This window comes from Manis pentadactyla, chromosome 19 (assembly GCF_030020395.1).
Source record: "Manis pentadactyla isolate mManPen7 chromosome 19, mManPen7.hap1, whole genome shotgun sequence".
Classification (NCBI taxonomy): Eukaryota; Metazoa; Chordata; class Mammalia; order Pholidota; family Manidae; genus Manis; species Manis pentadactyla.
Genome location: NC_080037.1, coordinates 17,398,745 through 17,419,351, shown reverse-complemented (window position 1 = coordinate 17,419,351; position 20,607 = coordinate 17,398,745). Strand labels below are relative to the sequence as shown.

At 39.1% G+C, this 20,607-nt stretch overlaps 1 protein-coding gene across 7 annotated transcripts in view; it reads right to left on the bottom strand.

Moving 5' to 3' along the window:
- ESRRG (estrogen related receptor gamma) overlaps positions 1-20,607 on the bottom strand; it is a 590,395-nt gene that overhangs the window by 321,706 nt on the left and 248,082 nt on the right. The window contains exon 3 of one of the 7 annotated variants that reach the window (XM_036931783.2): positions 9,603-9,670. The exons of the other annotated variants lie outside the window; for them this stretch is intronic. The gene's annotated coding sequence lies outside the window, so the exon portion shown is untranslated. The remainder of the gene's footprint in view (positions 1-9,602; positions 9,671-20,607) is intronic. 7 annotated transcript variants of the gene reach the window in all.

Sequence of the window (20,607 nt, the reverse complement as noted above, 5' to 3'; positions counted from 1 at the left end):
CCAAACCAGACAAGGACACCATAACAAAAGAAATTTACAGGTCAATATCCCTACGAAACAGAGATACAAAAACCTCCAACAAAATATTAACAAGCCAAATTCTGTAATCCATTAAGAGGAATATACACCATGATCAAGTGAGATTTATTCCAGGAATATAAGGATGGCTCAACATCTGCAAATCAATCAACATGATAAAATTTTCAACCAAATGGAAGATAAAAATCATATGATCATCTCAATAAATATAGAAAAAAGCATTTGACATAATTCGACATCCAACTATGGTACAAACACTCAACAAAGTGGGCCATGAGGGAATATACCATAACCATAAAGGCCACATATGACCAACTCACAGCTAATATCATTGTCAGTTGGGAAAAGTGAAAGCATTTCCTCTAAGATCAGGAACATGACAAGAAGCCCAACATAGCATTGAAAGTTCCAGCTACAGCAATTAGGCAATAAATGCAATAAATGGCATCTAAATCAGAAAAGAAGAAGTAAAACTCTCACTATTTGTAGATGACATGATAGAAAACCATAAAGACTCCACTAAAAAGGCTGTTAGAACTGATAAATGTGTTCAGTAAAGTTGCAAGATACAAAATTAATATGCAGAAGTCTGTTGCATTTTCTACACACTAATAATGAATTTTCAGAAAGAGAAATCAAGAAAACAATGCCATTTACAATCACATCCAAAAGAATAAAATGCCTAGGAATAAATTTAACCATGGAGATATAAGATGTGTATGCTAAAAAGTATAAGACACCGAGGAAAGGAATTGAAGAAGATACGAGAAATGGGAAGGTATTCCATGCTCATGGATTGGAAGAATTAATATTGTTAAAATGACCATACTACTCAAATCAATCTACCCATTCAATGCAATCCCTATCAAAATACTAATGGCATTTTTCCCAGAACTAGAACAAATTATTCCAAAATTTATATGGAACCACAAAATACTCCAAATAGACAAAACGATCTCGAGAAAGAAGAACAAAAGCAGAGGCATCATGCTCGCTGATTTCAAACTATACCATAAATCTAAAGCACTTAAGAGTATGCTATTGGCATAAAAATAGAAACATACATAAGTGGAGAAGGCCCAGAAATTAGCCCACACCTACATGGTCAACTATCTTATGACAAATGAGGCAAAGTACAATTGGGAAAGGACAGTCTCTTCAATGAATGGTGTTGGGAAAACTGGACAGTTATGAGCAAAAAAGTAAAACCATCTTACACTCTATACAAGATTCATTCAAAATGGATTAAAACTTGAATGTAAGACCTGAAATTATAAAACTTCTAGAAGAAAACACAGGTGGTAAAGTCCTTGTCATCAGTCTTAGGGTTGTTTTTTGGATCTGACTCTAAAGGCAAAGGATATAAAACTAAAAATAAACAAACGGGACTACATCAAAGTAAAAAGCTTTTACATAGCAAAGGAAATCATCAACAAAATGAAAAGGCAACCTACTGAATGGGAGAAGATATTTTCAAATCATATATCTGACAAGGGATTAATATCCAAAATATATAAAGAACTCATACAATTCAATAATAAAAGAACAAATAGTCCGATTAAAAAATGCACAGAGGATCTGAATAGACATTTTTCTAAAGAAGACATACAGATGGACAACAGACATATGAAAAGATGCTCAACATCACTAATCATTGTGGAAATCAAAACCACAATGAAATATAATCTTACACCTGTCAAAATGCCTATTTTCAAAAGGATAAGAAATAACAAGTGCTGGTAAGGATGTGGAGAAAAGCAAACCCTTATGAACTGGTAATGTAAACTGGTGCAGTTACAGTGGAAATCAGTGTGTGTGGTCCAACAATTCACTACCAGCCATCTACATGAAGAAAACAAAAATTACTAATTTGAAAAAATAAATGCACCCCTATGCTCACTGCAGCATTATTTACAGTGGCCAAGATCTGGAAACTACCTGTGTCCATCAATGGATGAATAGATAAAGAAGACGTGGTACATATGGACACAGGCTTCAGCCATAAAAACAATAATAAAATCTTGTCATTTGCCATGGCATGGATGGACCTTGAGGATATTATGCTAAGTGAAATAAGGCAGAGAAAGACAAATACCACATGATTGCACTTAACATGTTGAATCTAAAAAACAAACCATACAAACAAACAAAACAAAAAAAACCTCAGACTTATAGATAAAAACAGATTGGTGGTAGTGCCAGAGGGGAGAAAGGATGCGTGGGGGCTTGCAAAATGGGTGAAGGGGATCAGGAAGTGCAAACTTCCAGTTATAAAAATAAGTAATGGGGATATAGGCTACAGCATGGGGTATACAGACAGTGATATTGTATTAACTTTGGTTAACTAGACACACGGTGGCCATCATTTCTCAATGTGTACAGCATCCAATCCCTATGTTATATACCAGAAACTAATATAATACTGTAATTCAGTTATACCTCAATTTAAAAAAAAGGAGAGAAAAATTGATACCATAGGCTGGAAAAGATGAGGAATTCTTTCTGAAAGGCAGCAGAGAGCTAAAAGCAGGCTGATGGGGTCCTGAGCCACGAACCTTGCCCACAGCTTCCAGCGCACCAGCATCCACATGCAATAAGATGACCTGTGGGATCAGCCCAGGAGCTGTCCTTTGTAAGAATAACAATTTAAAAAGTGCTGAAATTAATTTTGTCTAATAGTTATGGGTGCAGACTTCTTATAAAGTAGGTTACAAGGTCAGCCAGCTTTACATTGCAGGGAGAGTAGACTTCAGGCAGAGTACAATTAAAAGCCCTATTACAACCCAGGTTTGGGAGGTGAACTTTTCTTTTGTCTGCTGTCCCCAAAGTGTTTCTTCACTTACGTAACTATACCTGAGAAGGCAGGAAATGGAGGCCCAAGCCTCTCTTTCTGCTAGCTCCTATGTACTCGCTGTACCTACTCGATGGGTACAAACACCTTTCTTAGGTCGCCCTCCTAGCTGAGCACCTGAAGCCAGATACTGAGAAGAAAGAATGAGATCATTTCCCGTTTCCTCATTATCATCAAGGGAAAGTTGGCTCTGGTTCTTTGAAAGAAGTCTTGGTATGGTATCAAAAAATGGGGTTAATTTGTTTTTCAATCTATACAAGTATTGTCTTTAGTCTATGAATAACATACCACTGACAATTAGCACACATACACTTTGTCATTTTTCCCCTCAGTTTTGGTAATGATTTTGGAAATGCTGACACTTCCTTATCTGATAATGAAGTTGACTAAAGGCACATGTTATTAGACAATTGATAAATTTTAGAAGATTACTATGATGTTATTAAAAAAGAGTTAAAATAACGGGCTTAGAGAGGCTCAAATTCATGACCTTGACCTCAATTCAACATGCTCTCACCAACCACCTTTACCATAAGGAGCACTTCCTTCAGGTTGAAATCACTGTTAAATAATTATAGCTATCACCAACTAACCCAAACTGGAATTGGTAGCCTCTTTCTTAAAGGGTAATGTAGATCCTTTAGTTACAATAGGATTTGTTTTTCTAGCTTCTGAAGAGCGAGCAAGAGGAGGAGGAGAAGTAGGGAGGAAGAGACGGACAGAAACCCTCACGCACAAGGGCAGCTTCCCAGCAAAGGCCTCCCAACAGCCCTTTGCCCTTTCTAGAAAGTCTTAGAACACAGAAACAGGGCGTGTTTTCAGGGTAAACATCATGCTTTTAACTCCAGGGACTAGCAATGCAGTCAGCTTTGGTTTCTACACTGTCCTTGTCCTGGGGATTCTAGAGGAATTCAGTCAGGAGGGAAACCGTGGAGGTATATGAACACTGGGCAGAAACAGCTGCCAACTTCATGTAGCATGGAACTTTAATACGAAGGAACAAGGTCTAGGAACATTTTCCTGCCCATTTTGGAGAGCGGTTAAAAACAATGCCTGCGCAGGACAGTGCCGGGCCAGGGGAAATCCTAAAACGGTAAGACAGGCAGCTTATGACAGGTTCACTTTATCATGCTAGTGCCTCTTAACCTCCGCTCGACCCTGCAGGGGCAGTTGGAGCGTCCAGTTTGGAATACAAAACAAAAAGGCAAGTGTCTGGTTCTCACAGAAAGCCTTTGGGAAATGTACCTCCTAGTTCATCCAGGTTCAGCAAACAGAGTGAACTTCACTGTATCATTATCATTTTTAATTTTTACATTTAAAAAAAAGAAAAAAAGAAATAATATCTAGGCTTAGAGTGGCACACATGATTTTTTTAAAAGAGAAACATAGTTTTCAAAATGTGGTTTTGTTTTTCAAACGTCATTTTCATTTTTCCAACCTAAATTAAGTAACCTTTTAAAATAAAATAGGTTTTTGGCCATTGAAGAAAATACAATTAATTTGTCTAGAAGTTCATTGCCAGATTGGATAAAGTAAGGCCAGAAGATATTTTTTGCCATTATTCATATTGGCAAGAATGTCTACAACAAAATGCTCAACAATCCAACCTCATGGTTGATGCTGAACAGTCCTATTTAGGGAATCTATGCTATACACCTACTCAGAGTGCTGTATTCTAGGTGAAGTTCTTCTTTTCATTTTCTACCTCAGAGCTGCGTTTACATTCTCACAGTGCAGTTTAAGAGAAGCCTGGCTCATAGTTTAATTGAAACACTGCTTACAAGGGAAGTGCAATACCTACTCATTGTCCTGCGCTTGCTCGGCACTCACTAGAGGGACCCTAGGAAAGAAGGGCACAATGAAGTCTGACGCAAAAGCTGTTTGAGAAACAACACCGGGGTGCTGGCTGCAGCAGCTAGGGGTGTGATTCTATTTGTCTTCAGAGCATCAAAAACCAGCATAATACTCTGTCACACACTCTACATCTCTCCAGTCCAGCATATCCTTAAGGAAAGAGGCAGATGTACTTTCTGCCTGGAGATGCAGCAGGGACCTGTCACCCAAGAGTCCGATTAAGTGGTATGTGACATGCTTATAAGATAACCCAGCCAGAGACTAACTTGGCCATTTTACTGAGTTGTAAATGGTTTCCATGGGAAGACATGCATCTTTATCTAGCCATTGGCATTAAAGCACCCCTACTAAGCCAAGAAACAAAAGTCCTATGGATTTGACAGTGTCTTTATACCACATATCTTTGAAGTAAAAGATTGCTGAAGACTGCTTTCTTGCCTCATGCACCAGATGTGAGCTGACAGACACAAATGCAGGCAGGGACGGTGTTCTCTGAGTTGGCTGAATTTCATAAAGCCAACTAAACTGGGGATCTAGACTTTGGACCTATGAAATATATACCATCAAAAATTAGTGACTGTGAATACACGCTAGTATGGGTTAATTCTTCTTTCTGCCATAAAGGAAATAAAATTACCCCTTCTACCGTGTCCTAAATTCATGATGAACAGGCAATCAGACAGACCACCTAGTTGCTTCACAGCTCAAACAGATGAAGAGGAGACAAATGAGACAGGTTCTTGTTTTTTAAATTGCATGACCATGCATCTCTTTCGACACTGTCCCAACAAATTGAACTATTAAGAAATTGAGTTCTGTTTTGTTCTGCTTTGCCTGAGTTTTGTGAGTCTGATTTTTTTTTGATAGTATGCAAGCATACTATGAAAAATAAGGAATTTCAAACTTATGATGTCATTAATGAATGGAAGATAACCTTTTTTCAACAGAGCTTTACAAAATATTCCATCAGCAGAAGCGTGAAGCAGGTCGGGGAGACTAACTTTTCCAAGGTATTAAATTAAAAGACGTTGAATTAAGTTAAATGCCCCATGTTGAATTGACATTTCCCCTTCTTTAATGCAAGCTAAGATTGATGAAAAATACCACTTATCTACATTAAGGGTCAAAATCTCTAGCAAAAGGAGCTTCTGGTTCAACATGTCAGAGCAGAGTCAGTCTTCCATAATCCAGGGACCAGGATGTGGATCACATTCTGATGATCCAATTAATGGTGGGGATACTTTGCAATCATCCAGCAAGCAAGGCCCCTAACAGATTGTGGGGCTGTAACATCAATTTCTTAAGTGCATTTAAAGGATTACAAATGTTAGTCCTGGCTTGAGATTGAAACACCTCTTGAGGTGCTCTGAATCGCATTACTGTAATTGGGTACCTGAATTAATGCCATTTCTTCTGATGGGTAGGTTGAATACATTGGAATTAAGAGTTCTTTTTGCCATATTCACATTCCTATTCTTTCTTTTCTTGCTTTCCCCCCCCACCCTTGGAACATAAACCTGAATTGAAATAATGCTTTTTTAATCCAGATAGCTTTAATTACAGCCCTTAGGAATCCAAGTATCGTCCTAATTTTACCCCATGCACTGTTTGGGTGCATTTCTCCTTTGGCTTGTTATCTTAATATGCAGCATTTTAGGAGAGGAAAATACAGTTCTTTTGTTAATAAAACTATGGGAAAGAGGGGAGGGGGAAAAGGGAAGAGAAGAATCCTCTGCTGCTCCTTCCTTCCAGCCAGATGAATGTATTTAAGAACAGAGGTTAGCACTTGAAGTTTATCCCAGAGCTCAGGAATTAAGAGCCATTACTCGCTAAATCTTTTATTCTTTCTGAGGTCAGTTCAAGTAAAAGTTCTGATGAGCAGAGAACAGAATGGATGGGCCTTGTCTGAATATGGTCAAATAAGTATTGATACCTTTTTCCCCACCTTTATCTCTGTTAAGTTCCTCAACTTCGGGAAAATCACATGGCATCACTCCCCGGCTTCAAACCTTCCAAAGGCTGCTTATGGTAAAGTGAATAAAACCTCAACTCTGCACCTTAATCTAAAAGGCCGTCCCCCTGGTACCCACACACACAAACCCCTCCCCGCATAAGGCCCTCTGCGTGGATGCTCAGCACAGAAACCTGGCCCTGCCTCCTTTTGGGTTTCTACTCAATACAAACTGACAGGCTGGTCCATGACTCGGCTATAAACCAACTTCTGCTCATTTACATCAGGCACCCACCCCGCTGAGGTCATGTGCACTCATCCTGTTTTATCACTCTTCATAGCACTCCTGGGTATGTGTGTACATGTGCGCAAAGTAGTAATATATGCATCACACAAGCACACACACACATACACACACACATGCACACATGACAACTCCATACAAGCAGGAACTCTGTCTGTTCACTATCACACCCCAAGTGACCAAAATAGTACCTCACGTGATTCAAATATTTGTTTGGTTGAATGGAACTTAATTTTTGCACACTGATTCTGCTTCACTATTCCAGTCTCACATCAAATGTTTTCTCCATAGAGGATCCCTGGATGACCCTTCACTCAAGTAGCATTTTCCCAATTGACTCCCCAAAGTCACTAGCTTTTTACCTTATTTATCATCTTCTTATCACTTATCTGTATCTAAAATGTTATATGGATGTATGTACATATATATATATATATGCTTACTGTCTCTTTCCCCACCCTACTAGTTTTCATGAGGGCAGAAAAATGGTTTTCTGTCTTGTTCACCCTGGTGTCTTTAGAGCAAAGTATAGCACTTGCCATGTAGAAGGGGTACCATAAAATTTTTGCTATATGTGAACAAATTAAGTTCAGTCAAACATAGTCAAACATGCAAGAGCCCTTATCAGAATAGGGTTAGATGCAAATTTTCTCCACCTAATTTGACCAGAGACCAAAGAAATAATCTAAGTAATATGAGGATGACATTCCTACCAAGTCATTTACCCCATATCTTGTAGAAAGACAAAGCTGGCCAAGACCGTCATCATCCACTTTGCTGGAGAGACAGGGAAGGGCTGGAGAAAAGTCTGACTCAGAGCGAAGCTGGCTCTGGGCAGAATTGGCAAACAGGTAACACTTGTCAGAGCTGCCTGTCCACCTCTCCTCTCCTGGGCCTCTTCCCTGCTGGCACGCTGTATTGTTCCCCTTATTCTACACCAAAAACGCCCGGTGGCCTCCTCTCAGTACCTGACTCAATTTTTCACTCCCCCTAAAACACTCCAACTCTGAAACTTTTTGACTTATCCTTGTCCTTCTTCCAAAATATTCCAGTTCAGGCATCACATTGTCCCAAGTCTCTACTCTTAGACTTAAGGTAATCAGATAAACCTCTGAATCTAAAAGAGCAACGGCTCTTGCTAGTAGTGAACATGACCCCAATCTCCTGGAAAGGTGATGGACCCTGCGCTTAAGGTATCTCTGCTCCACCCCAGAAGGGAAACGGCTTTCCATTGTTCCAAGGAAACAATCTAAAGAAAGATTCCCACTTTCATGTCACCATAACCACTTAATCTTTTTTATTCCTGACAGTGAAAGAAATTAAAAAGTAAAATAAACTACCCATAACCTGCCATTCTAAATAACTATTCTGTGGTTTGATTCCACTTAATTATTCTCTTTGGCCATCTTTATATAGTTAATATCTTATATATCTACATTTTCAAAGTCTGCTTTTTCCCACTTACTATATTGCAAAAATATTTCCATGTCTTTAAAAATTATTGATAATTATTTTGGGCAGGACAGAATGTTTCATTGGAGAGATTTATTGCCATTTAGTTCACAATGCTCTATCATAAATTATATTTCGACTTATAAGCAAGGAAATGAACAGATATCTTTGTCCAGAGAGATGGGCAAACTTTCCTTGCAAAGGGCCAGATAGTCCATATTTAAGGTTTTTCAAAGCCGTATCATTTCTGTCTCTACTCAATTCTGCCACAGCCATAGAGTGTATGTGGATAAATGGCTGTGACTATGTTCCGATAAAACTTCATTTACAAAAATAGGCATTGGACAACATTTGGCCCCAGGATGGTCGTTCAGCATCCTGACCCTGTCTAGATCTCTGAGTGCTGTGTCAGGATGCCCCGGAACAGAATAACTGAGTTAAAGGGTCTGAACATTTGAAACAGATTTTGTATACCCATTGGTGATCTCGAATATCATTGCTTGATTTTTCACAATAACAAAATCATTTATTTAGAAATTTAGAGGAGTCCTGGCCCAATTAACATTCCTCAAAAGAGAGGAAAACTAAGGCCCAGATAAGGCTGAGCTGGGTCTTCAGTTTCATTCAGCACTCCACCTGGGCAATTCTCTTCAACCTATATTCAACCTATGCAGTTATAACAGACCTCATATAACTGATGCAGTTGCAGAAAGCAGGTTTCTGGGACCCTACAACAGTACAATCAACAAACCAAGAAAAGACACAGTTGCTTGAATTCTGAGGGCTTCACTCCAAATTCCTCTCAGAAAAGTAATTCAGTGGCCATCAAAACAGGGTGGCCCTGGCTTTTTTATTTTAAAATGAGCAACACAAGAGGGTTATGATCACATGTTATGATTACTGCTTAAGCCACAAAACTGAGTTGAAAGTACCTGTTATAGTACATCAAGGCCTTCTGTGCATAACTGCTGTTCCCAGGAAGCTATGTTATTAAAGTCTGAAAATGTATGAGGGTATAAATGTCTTCCATCTCCAGTTTTCGAGTAACGTTTAGCATTTTCACTATAAATCTACTCTAACATGGCATTAGGTTCCAATTTTAGTTTTGCTTAATAAATTGTATGGGGGTGGAGAGCCTATTTGCTATTTACCTTTATTCTCAGCACAGAAGAAATCTCAATAAATGCCTCAAGGGAGTCCAAAAGGTACCATGATTTAACTGGAATAGAAAGAAAAGGGATATATTTTAATGCCTAAAATGACTTTCTTTCGGGGACTATGAGCAGGTTTTTTTGCATCCTGTCATGTTTTCTTCCTAACTATGCAAATACATCACCTTTGCAGCAACCAATCAGGGATGGAGGGTCTGGAATGAATCTCATGAGCCATTTCAGCCCAGGCTTCTGTGCGGGCAGAGTTTTCATTATTCTTCAGCATATTGTCTCTAAGTTGGGCGCATCCAGGTCTGTAATTCTTCTGTTACAAAGTAGTACTAAGCCCTGGGTGAACTTGGCCTTCACGCCTGGCCTTTTATTAAGACATAACAACTGCTGAGCTGAGGGGTCTCTATACAGACACTGGGCATCTGGTTAGCAAGAGACACTATGGCGGTGACTTCCCCCTCTGGAGCTCCAAAAACGTTAGGGGGTAGAAGGGTGACAACCACATTCTTGCTACCTTTCGTAGTTACAGTTTTTTAAATGTCATAAATAAATGCTGCTCCAAAGTGAACTTGGAATAAAATAGCATTTCTCCACCTCAGCCCTATTGCTGTGTGGGGCCAGATAAGTCTTCACTGTAGGGCTGTCCTGCTCACGGTGGGAGTTTAGCAGCATCCCTGGCCTCTACTCGTTAGATACTAGCTGCAGCCTCCCAGTTGTGACAACCACAAATATCCCCACAACACTGCCAAGTGCCCTGGGGAGGCCACATCACCCCATCTGAAAAATAACGGATCAGAGGGACCTAGGATGGCAAGTGTCTGCACTCTGCCATCTCCTTTGCCAAATACGGTGCCGAGAAAGGCCGCCAACAGCACAGGCCCAGCAAGGGCTGAGCATTCCAACGGCGTGTGAACTGTTTCTCTACCTGCAGGTCGGAGTAGCCGTCTATACAAGCTAGGTAGGAGTTTCTGGGGCGTTTTCTTTCTCCCTTCCTTTCTTTCTTTCTTTCTTTTTTTTTTTTGGACTCATTAGATAGCCCTGTTCAAAATGATTTACACACAGATAATTAAACTTAAGCCCTAAGGACTAGTTAACTGTTTAGCAGTGTATACATTTCATATAACCATTTCCATACATCTAGTTTTAAATTCATTAACAAAAATTAATAGCTACCCAGTGCTCTCCATTGCACAGCATGTTGCTGTCGTATGCTTGCTAAATTACCCCTCTCTATCACTCCTCTAGCGATCTCAGAGACAGTTAAACTTTGCTGTTGTGGAAATGCTGCCTACCAATTTGCGGCAAAGCTCATATTTACTATATTTAGTGAGAATCATTGACTGAACTTCAGAAAATATTTGTCTCTGCTTTGTGCGCCTTTGGAACATTCCATCAGCTTTAGAGAACAGCTCTTTTTTTTTTTACTCATTGAAAAATTAGTGAGAAGCACTTAATAGGCATTACCAGCTTTGAATATGCATTTGCAATATATTTTTACTAACACATCTTTCCTCTTGAAGTCACCTAAATGCACTTAAATATTTGTATTATTTCCTCTTGACATATTTTATGAGGATAAAATACCTTTCTGTTATGAACTACCTGGGACCCATTAATTATCTTTTTATGTCTGAATACTAATATAACAAGAAAAACCAGCCAGTAAATCTCTTTTCTATAAACTTGCTGCCACATGTATACATACTTTAGGATTTAGGTTAATTTAAAAATATTTTATATTAAAATACAACCTTCATACTCTGCTTCAACCACATTTCACCAACATTTATAGTGTTCACTTCAGGTCTGAGAGAGAGTCAGGGTGAACTGATTCACTGTTTACACTCAGGACGCTGGGAGGCCCAGTCCCATGAAGGCAGAGTACAAAAGCACCGTATCTTTCATTCTTGGTACTTATCTTAATCTTAATAACTAGCCAGACAAGTGACTCCAGAGTCTGGGGCTTATCAACTGGAATTCGTCACATGAACTCAACAGAAGACAAGAAATGCATTATATAACAATGTTTTACAAATCATTCTCTTTCAATATTTAAAGGTATGCATTCAAAAACCTATACGAGACTTTCATTTATTTATTTATTTCTCTTTTCCTGAACTCAAATTCAAATGCATTCACGTTAAACCAGAGAGCAAATGAACAGACATGCCGTTGTCATACATTATATGCAGACAGAGCTTACTCTCCAGAGATCTAAAGGATCCTTCCTGCTTTATTTCAGCCATGGCTATTGGGAATAATCTGCTCTAAAAACTTGTTTTGATACTGATTATGTGGGAAACAGATTAACAAGAAAATAAAAAAGGCCCATGTTCCTCAAAGACTCAGAAATGGCCTCTGCTTTAGTTGAACTATCGGTGTTGTCCCCACTAGAAGGCTGTCTGGATTCCCTCAGTGCAGGTTACACAAACGACAGCAATTTTGAGCCGTGCACACTATGGTTTTCCCAGATCATGTCCTGGGTTAAAAACAGGACGTGACTCTTAACCAGACATACTGAACGTATCTTCTTTAGCAGCAAGAAGTTTATAGTGTTTCTTTCTGAGTGAATGAGTTATTACTACTACTTCTAATTATACTTTCGAATTTCATTCTAAATAAATGGAGACTCTGAGATGGACTTTACTGAACTTTACAAAATAAATTGTACTTTATAAAATGTATAGAATAACAAACTTTATTTTGCATCCTTCTATAAGACTTATTTGTTTTACAGAACATTTTATTATGTCCATAATGAGTTAGATATATTTACTGAGATTTCAAATAGAAATATATACCAAATTTTAAAACACAGATGGTCAAATAATCAGCATCTTTCAAATGAAAATTTTCTTAAAGATCATATTTTTTGATTTTTATTTCTTCCAAATGAAATCAATTATAAAAGTATTAGTTAAATGGCATCTGGCCCTCACTTTTCACCCACATTGGCAACCTGAATAATCTTTTCAATAAACACTACCTTATTATCTTTCCTCTTTTCCAGAAAGAAACATTAATTCATTGGTATTATGGGGATTCATAATGTTAAGACATACTAACTTTCAGTAAGAGTGGCATTAAGTTCATTAACATTTGCATCCTTAAGAGATATGGAGTAACTCAACTCACCAGAAATAGTTTCAAAACAAAGATCTCATCTAGAAAATTGTACCATGTCTGGAAACAGGCTGAAAATCTAACACAGTGATTAAAACATATGTATATGTATCTTTAGTCTGATAATTATACAATTCACTGGTTTCTTATCTCCTTTATGCCAATAATCAAAGGTGCATTTCTTGATGACATTTCAGTATGCGCAAAATTAAAGGCAGCAGAGTTTAATATGAAGAGTATATTATATATAATTTTCCCTATGTATTAAACTCTTCCTATAATCTGCAATAACTAGCCTACTATATTCCAAAACAGAAATGAGATTGATGGTATTGATTACCAGTTTTTATACTTCTCACTGAATCTACTGATGAAGACTTTACTAAGAAATAAAGGGTCAAAAAGATTTATAGAAATGTCACTAGAGTTAACATCTATAATGCTTAATATCTGAGTGTTTAGTTAACATCACTATTTTATCAAGACTGTAATCGAAGTGCTGATGAATGTTTTATCTTGTGACCTTCTAGAAATTTGTGTCTAAACAGTAAAAAAGGGTAGCAGAGGTGTGTGTATTTAGATGTGTAGTTTACTTAACTAATGTGATGTAGGTAACACTTCCTCCACTAACATATTTTGCTTTTATTGAATACATTTTATGCTTGATCAGCTATTGTGATGCAATCATATTTAGACTCTTCTTGGAATTCCTAGCAACATTAGGAAGAAAGATTAAAGGTGTAGGTGTAATTAAAAAGGTAACTTTTTTCTAAAGAAGGAATAAATACTTTTCAAAGTGCTCACTCATTACCAAAAGATGTTCACTCTAAGTCAGTGCAACCAATATAGGCCAACAAGGTACGTTTTATGTTCTGACATGAAAATTAGTATGAAATAGAGCAATCTAGCAGAGAACTACCATTGCCTATCTATTTGCAGAAGCGAGCATCTCCCATTGTCTATGCTAAGGATTCTTTTATTATTTCTTGAATATTATAGAAATAAAGGAAATTGGTATTTAGGAAGGGTGAAAATTTGGGCCTCTCTGATTTCAACTTCCTGTAATAAAGAAGTATAAAGAATCATGGACTGGCTCACCCAAAGGAGGGGACCCAACATCTTAAAAAAGGGATCTCAGAATGAGCAGTAATAAAGAACAGTAATCAAGAAAGAACTTGATGAACCTACAGCTGCTGAGAAGTTTACCAGATAAATCAATAAGGATTCAAAGCAATGACAAAGAGCAAGTGTCTCAGAAGGGTTGCTTATGCTTGGTTTACCTGAGACTAAGAAACGTTCCTTTATGTTTAGTCTCAGTCCTTCACCCTTGAAATTAATTACCTACCAGTTTTAAAGACTTTAGTGGTAAACACTGGCTTCTTCATAGATACTACCGATACATGCTGGGTTCCTGGCTCTCTCTCTTATGAGGATGTAAATAAAGAACCAATATTAGTTAATCCAGATAATAAGCACAACAACGGTGAGCAAGGAATTTCATTGGAAATTCTTTAGAGTAGAAACCATAGTACACAGATTAGCAATTAAAGATACAGATAAGATCAAAGCATTCCCACACAGTTGTGAAAAATAGCTCATTTATCTTCTAGGCATGTTTATTGTTGTTTATTACACATATTTTAGCAGTTTAACATATCTTGTAGTTTATTTCTACAATGAGACTGTAAACTCCTGGAAGGCAAGAAAATATCTGTTGCTATCTTGTTTAATATCAGTCAAAACTCAGCATAGGTAAGCAGTATTTATGTGTTATAATCACATAGAATATTGAATAAAATTGAGTTTACGGCCCTCTTGAAAAAAATCAGAGAATTGTTGAGAAAAAAAATTGACTTGCATAATCTGATTTTTCAGATTAAGAAATTGAGGTCCCACGTGGCTGAGAATCTAGTCCAAGTTCAGAAGTTTACCTCCAGAGGTGGGACTTTTTCACCCAAGTGTTCTAACTTCCCACCAGAGTTCTGCCAGATCAAGATTATTCGGTCTATTCTCTGGAAGCACATCTAAGGCCTGACCATGACTCCATTCATTGTTTTAAGTCACAGGAGATGGTATGTGCCAGACAGTATCAAAGCCTATTAGAACCCCTGCACTTTACAATCAGCTTCCAAAATCTGCAGCGCTTTACATCTTAGCTGAGGACACACACGCATATCAAAAATGTTTACGCTGGCAGGAATATATTCTGCTAAGTCACTGAATCAAGTTAAAGGTGAAAAGCATCCCTATTTCTTTTGTGGAGTCATGTCTAGAGACCACTGGCTGACTGGTACCAAAGGGAAATGGGAAAATTAATCTACAGAATGGACTCTACCCCATTATCAACACTCCCTTCACACGCTGCCAGTCAACTTCCAGACATCCAGTGTGGGTCCTCACACATCCAACCTCAAAAATGTTCCATGGAACAGGTTCCCAGATAATAAATAATAAAAGCCAAGTTATTCTGTAGACTATTTGAGACCTTTCCTATTTTGTCCTTGACTTAGCTTTCTATTTAGCAATCCCACTCGGTGTCTACACACACCTCCACTTTAGCTCCTCCATATCTCTTTTTCTCACACCTCCTTGCCTTTATTTATGAAGACCCAGCACCTTAAACATCCCCGCTCACACACACACTCACTCACCTTCTCCTGCCCACACCCATCCCCCACCAGTGCGCTCACCCACCCTTTTTACTTTCCTCTCAAAGTCCAGCTGCGTTGGCTGGTCCTCCAAGATGCCATTCCGTATCCCATTACCCAGTGAAACATTTGTTACTGTGAACTTAACAGCGCATTCCTTTGATGTCTATCTCTACCTTTTATCTTTCTACACTGGTGTCTATCTTGTCTTCTTTTTAATTTCATCTTCCCTACTTTTCAACCGCTTTGTGAGAATTCCTTGATGAAATGATTCAGCTGTTTCAACTGCTTCTCTATCTCTTCATCAGATATACTTTTAGATCATTTATTTTTTTTTAAGTCTATACCTTCTAGAATATGGGTGCCTTCTATTAAATCTGGAACACTGATATTCCTGATACAGAGGATGAGCCCAGACACAAGGCCAGCACTTACCCTGTGAAGAAGCCGGGGCTTAGGCTCAGCTGCCTGCTTCTGTAGTTGCCACAAAGGCATCTTGTCTTTCCTATTAGACTATAATCTCCATCTTTGTACATCTTAGAGCATCTTACAAAACCTTTTATGTACCCAGATGAACACACAAGTACTAGCAGAAGTAGGTACTCAATAAGTTTTGTAAAAATGCACTTTAATCGACTGTCCATCTTCCCACTTAATTTCTCAGGGCAGGAGAAACAGAAAGGCACATGTTACAGAAATGGTAAGGAGCCGGAGGTTGCTACTTACAGCTGCCTGATAGTCTCAGCCCTGGGTACCAGAAATAGGAGGTGACATTGCCCAATGTTCTAGAAATGTCTTTCCTCTGAAAATACCCATCAACCAACAGAAAGGTCCTGGCTGGTTACTCTCCGGGTCAACGTTAGGCTCCGTTTGGGGAGCAGATGTCCTTCATATATATTCATCCTGAGGAAGACAGGTAACATGCTTTTTTCAAAATCTCTGGGAGCTATAGGCAACTGATATAACACTTGGATTCAGTATTCTGAAACAAACAATCAAAAGCACTCCTGTTGAAGCTGGCTTAAACAATAACAGGGCTTAGGGACAAAGCCAGGTCCGTGGCAGCAGCTCCTCAGAAGCCACGCACAGCACAGCGGCCCTGCCTTTAGCCTCCCAGGGCTGCAGGTGTTACGGATGACCTGAGGGCCAGTGTGGTGCCAGACGCTGGAGGGACTGCTTTCCGTGAATCACCTCATTTAATGCTTGGAAAACTCTCTGTGGCTATCAGCGTTTCTCCACTGCACATATGAGAAAGGTCCAACTCTGAACAATTACGACAACTTTACAAAATCACAAGCAAAGTTAGGACCTGTAACCAGCTGAAGTGGAAAACAAAATGCTGCTTTGACGCAGCGTAAGGACAATAATGCCAAGGAGGTAACAAGTCTGAATACGTGACGTGTGGAGGGAAGGGCTCGCTCTGTGATGCACCTGAACTTCCACCACCCAATCAGGTGTCCCTGCCACCCACTCACAAAGAAGCCACGCACCTGTGAACCAGCCAGAGGAGCCCAGGTGCAAAGACGTTCGCTGACTTCCCTGCAGAACAGACCTCCTGACAGGGGTCAGTGTGCAAATCCAGTTGAACAAAGGAGCCCCCGCCCACCACCGGACCGTGCAGAGCACGCGTGTTTCCTTCCCCTCTTCTTACTCTCATTTCTTTCTCTCATGTTTATGGACTTTCTCTCAATTCACATTAAGGCAGTGGTCCTGAATAACGATGAGGTGCTTTCTGTTCAGCCCTGCACGGTAACAGCCTGACAGTTTCAGCCAGCTTGGGATTCTTCAACTATCTTCTTTTTATTCCTTTCAAAAGAGGTGACCTACTACCTGGGGCACTGTGTTGACACCTATGGATACCAAAGAAAGCAAAGTATTTCGATTTTTTTTTCCTGTCTCCCCTGGGATTATAACTCAGTTGCTTTGTTCCCTATAAAAAAAAAAACTTTCTATGGAAAAGAAAATATAGAGTTGAGTTGATACACAGTGTGTTGAGCAAAAGGTGAACTGGAGGAATGGATCTCAAGCTGATGTAAAGAGAAATTTTCTGGGAAGCCTGCTCTTCACTTTTTCCGTGTAGATATTACCAGTCACTCAATCAATCTCTATTTTTTTTCTCTTCATCTACTCCCCGCACCACCCTCCCCCCTAACACACTTAAGAAATAACACAAGCCATTATGAGTCATGAAACGGATCTTGGCCTAAAGTTACTTTTGGACTAAGTCCATCTCTGACATCAAAACAGTTTATGTCACATGAAGTCTGGGTTCAAGCAAACCACAAAATAGCAGCTTATTTAAAAACCAAACTCATTCCCCTTATTGAAAGTGGTGATATTTGCAGCACACACGAGGAAAACTAATTTAACCTTTGGAAACTTATCTCTGGAGAGAAGAGTCAAAATCCCTTTATAAGATTTTTAAGCACTGCAATTATTGACAAGGAGTATATTGCTTCAGTTTTCTCTGATCAGGAAGAGAAAAAAAAAAGAGAAAAACCCCCAAGAGACATCAGCAGCTGTCAGGCTATTTTCCAACTGCAAAGAGGTAGTTTGCGGTGGGCTTGTGCCAGTCTCTTAAGACCCAGTTAAGAAGCCTTTTTAAAATGCCTTAAAAAGCCAACTCATACATTAATCAACTTGAGCCCTCATCCACACTTACTGCAATACATCAATTACTATGTCTTTTTTTTTAATAAATTCCGGTTGACAGCAGACACCTTATTAAGGCCCACTAAAATGATACAATAAGTAGAAGGCTATTAATATTGCTCTTTTTTTTTTCCTCCCTGCTATTGTCTTGCTGCTCTGGCCTGCAAACAAATTCAGCCTGCATTACAATTAATGCCAGTGGAACTCCTTCTAACGACTTCCAGCTTGCTAATTTTTTACGCTAATAATAAAAGAAGGCAATGCTATGCAAGAACGACCCCCTTTTATCATGCTAGCATAGCACACCAGAGAGTGGCTGCTATTGTTCACATGAAAGACAATTAAACCCTGGAACATCAAACCTAAAAATGACAATCTGCTAACCAGCACTGGGCATTGCTCAGTGCTTTCCTCTATTTTCTGAACTGATAGAAAACAATTCTCTCAAGACACTCCTTTCCTCTTCTCCCTTAACCACCCTTTAGGGAAAAAAAAAGTTAAAAAATACCCTTTGCTGATTTATGCATCTCTGCTTAGAATTTATTAACTGTCTAGGGCCAATTTCACTACAGCACTCCTACTGCCTGAAGGTTTAAATTCTGGACACATAAAAAGAAATGCACCAATATCACCCATGCTGTATCATATTTAAAAATAAACATTAAAGGGGTTCTTCAAAAATGCGCACAATATAAAGGTTTAAAAGGAGAAAGAAAAATCTAATTTTGCCACTCTGTGTATCTCACCCTCCCTGGGGACTGCGCTAGAGTCACACAGTATTCAGGAAACTAAGTCTCATCCAGACATTTATTTTCAGCAAAGCCAAAGTCAAAAAACTTCTCCATCCCTAGCAACATTAAGGCTTATTTACTGAAACCCATGCCCATTTACTGGAAAAATATCCCTTCCTTGGGTTTTGATTATAACATTAGAACAGAAATATGCCCACCTAAAAGTTCACTGACTTTCTCAAAGCGTTTTTCAAATTTTGATTCACATTTGTCTGCAGTGTAAGGATAACTGGTTGTAAGTCAGAAATCCTCAATGGCAAACTTAGCTTTGCCACCTGCTAATCTTGGGATTTTGACCAAATCTTCTAACCTCTCAGTCTCCGTTACTCTCTTTGTAAAGTAAGAAAGGAAGTGTAGCTCTTTCTTCAAGCATAATTGTCAAGGTGGAATGAGAAGGCAGATATGAAAACTCTCTAAAAACTAAACCATTATATACTGTAATTAAAAACAATTAATTCAACAAAGTAGCTGTATGTCCTCACCAGGGTTGCCCTAAAAGCTTTACTATTCAATCCTTGTAAGTGAAGTGACTGTCAAATGCCGAGTATGACCACACCTGGTATTTCAGTCAGCAAGTTTTCAGTAAAGGGGCCAGGCACTGTGCTAAGGGGCTTTATATTTGGTATTTTATTTCATTTTCACAATAACTCTCTGTGGTGAGGAAGATCATTTCCCATTAAAATAAATGAGGAAATTGGCCCTGAAAGGTTTAGTGATTTGCCTGAGTGGCTGAGCTGAGAGCTGGGACCTGATTCTAAGGCACCTTCCACGGGGCACTTCGGTGGAATAGCAGTTCTGTGAAGCAAGGTTAAGAGACAAGTTCAGGAAACCTGTGCTGGTACAGTGACTCTGACATTTTATTAGCTTTGGAACCTTGGGTCAGTCATTCATCCCTCCGTTTTTGCATCCGTAAAATACAGATAACATTTATTCCCTGGTTTGGTGTGAGGATCAGACAAGCTAGAGGATGTTTAGGAAAATACCTGGCTGACCGCAAGTACTCGAAAAATGTGAATAAATGGTATTACCCTTATCCTCCAGCACTGTATAATAAGCTCTAATATATAAAATGAGAACTTAAAAGGATCAGTAACTTCTACAGTTAGCCAAGATGGAGTAAAGGGACCAGATTCATACCCTATCACTCAAAATAAACAATTTGTAAGACACTGGAATGAGGTAAGGAGAGACAACAGTTTCTGAGAAATGAGAAACAAATGGGGTAAGATCTACAGTCATGTCAGCTTATTGCCTTGGGAGAGGTTCCAGGCCATGTGCAAAAGGGGAGAAGTCAGGAAGAGTCCAGGAGGCACCCTCAGTTAAGGAGGCAAAGCTGAGAGTCTGGGGCGATCAAGGCAGCTGGAGTTTGTAGGGCGGTTTACCGGAGAAGAGAGTTCTTCGTGAAGAGAGAAATCTGAAGAATCTGCAGATGGTCCCCCTCAAGTACTCAGCTGAATACCGATAAGTACATGCATGTAAAGAAACTACATGAGGCTGACTAAAGAGTCATACTAAAGATTAGAGGTAACAGTGCCTGGTGCTGACACAGGCCAGGAGCAGTTTCTGTTCTCTTCTGCCTGGCTGGAAAAACCTTCTGATCATACATGGCATTGGGTGGTGTGCACAGAGTGGCAGAGAATAATCAGCTCTACCCAGGGTGCTGTTCCAGTCCACCGAAACGGATTGAAAAAGTAAGAGGCTAACAGATCAGTTTCCAAACAACTTAACTGCATCTCAGAACAAGGCCCAAGAATAATAACTGATTTATAAAATACCCAG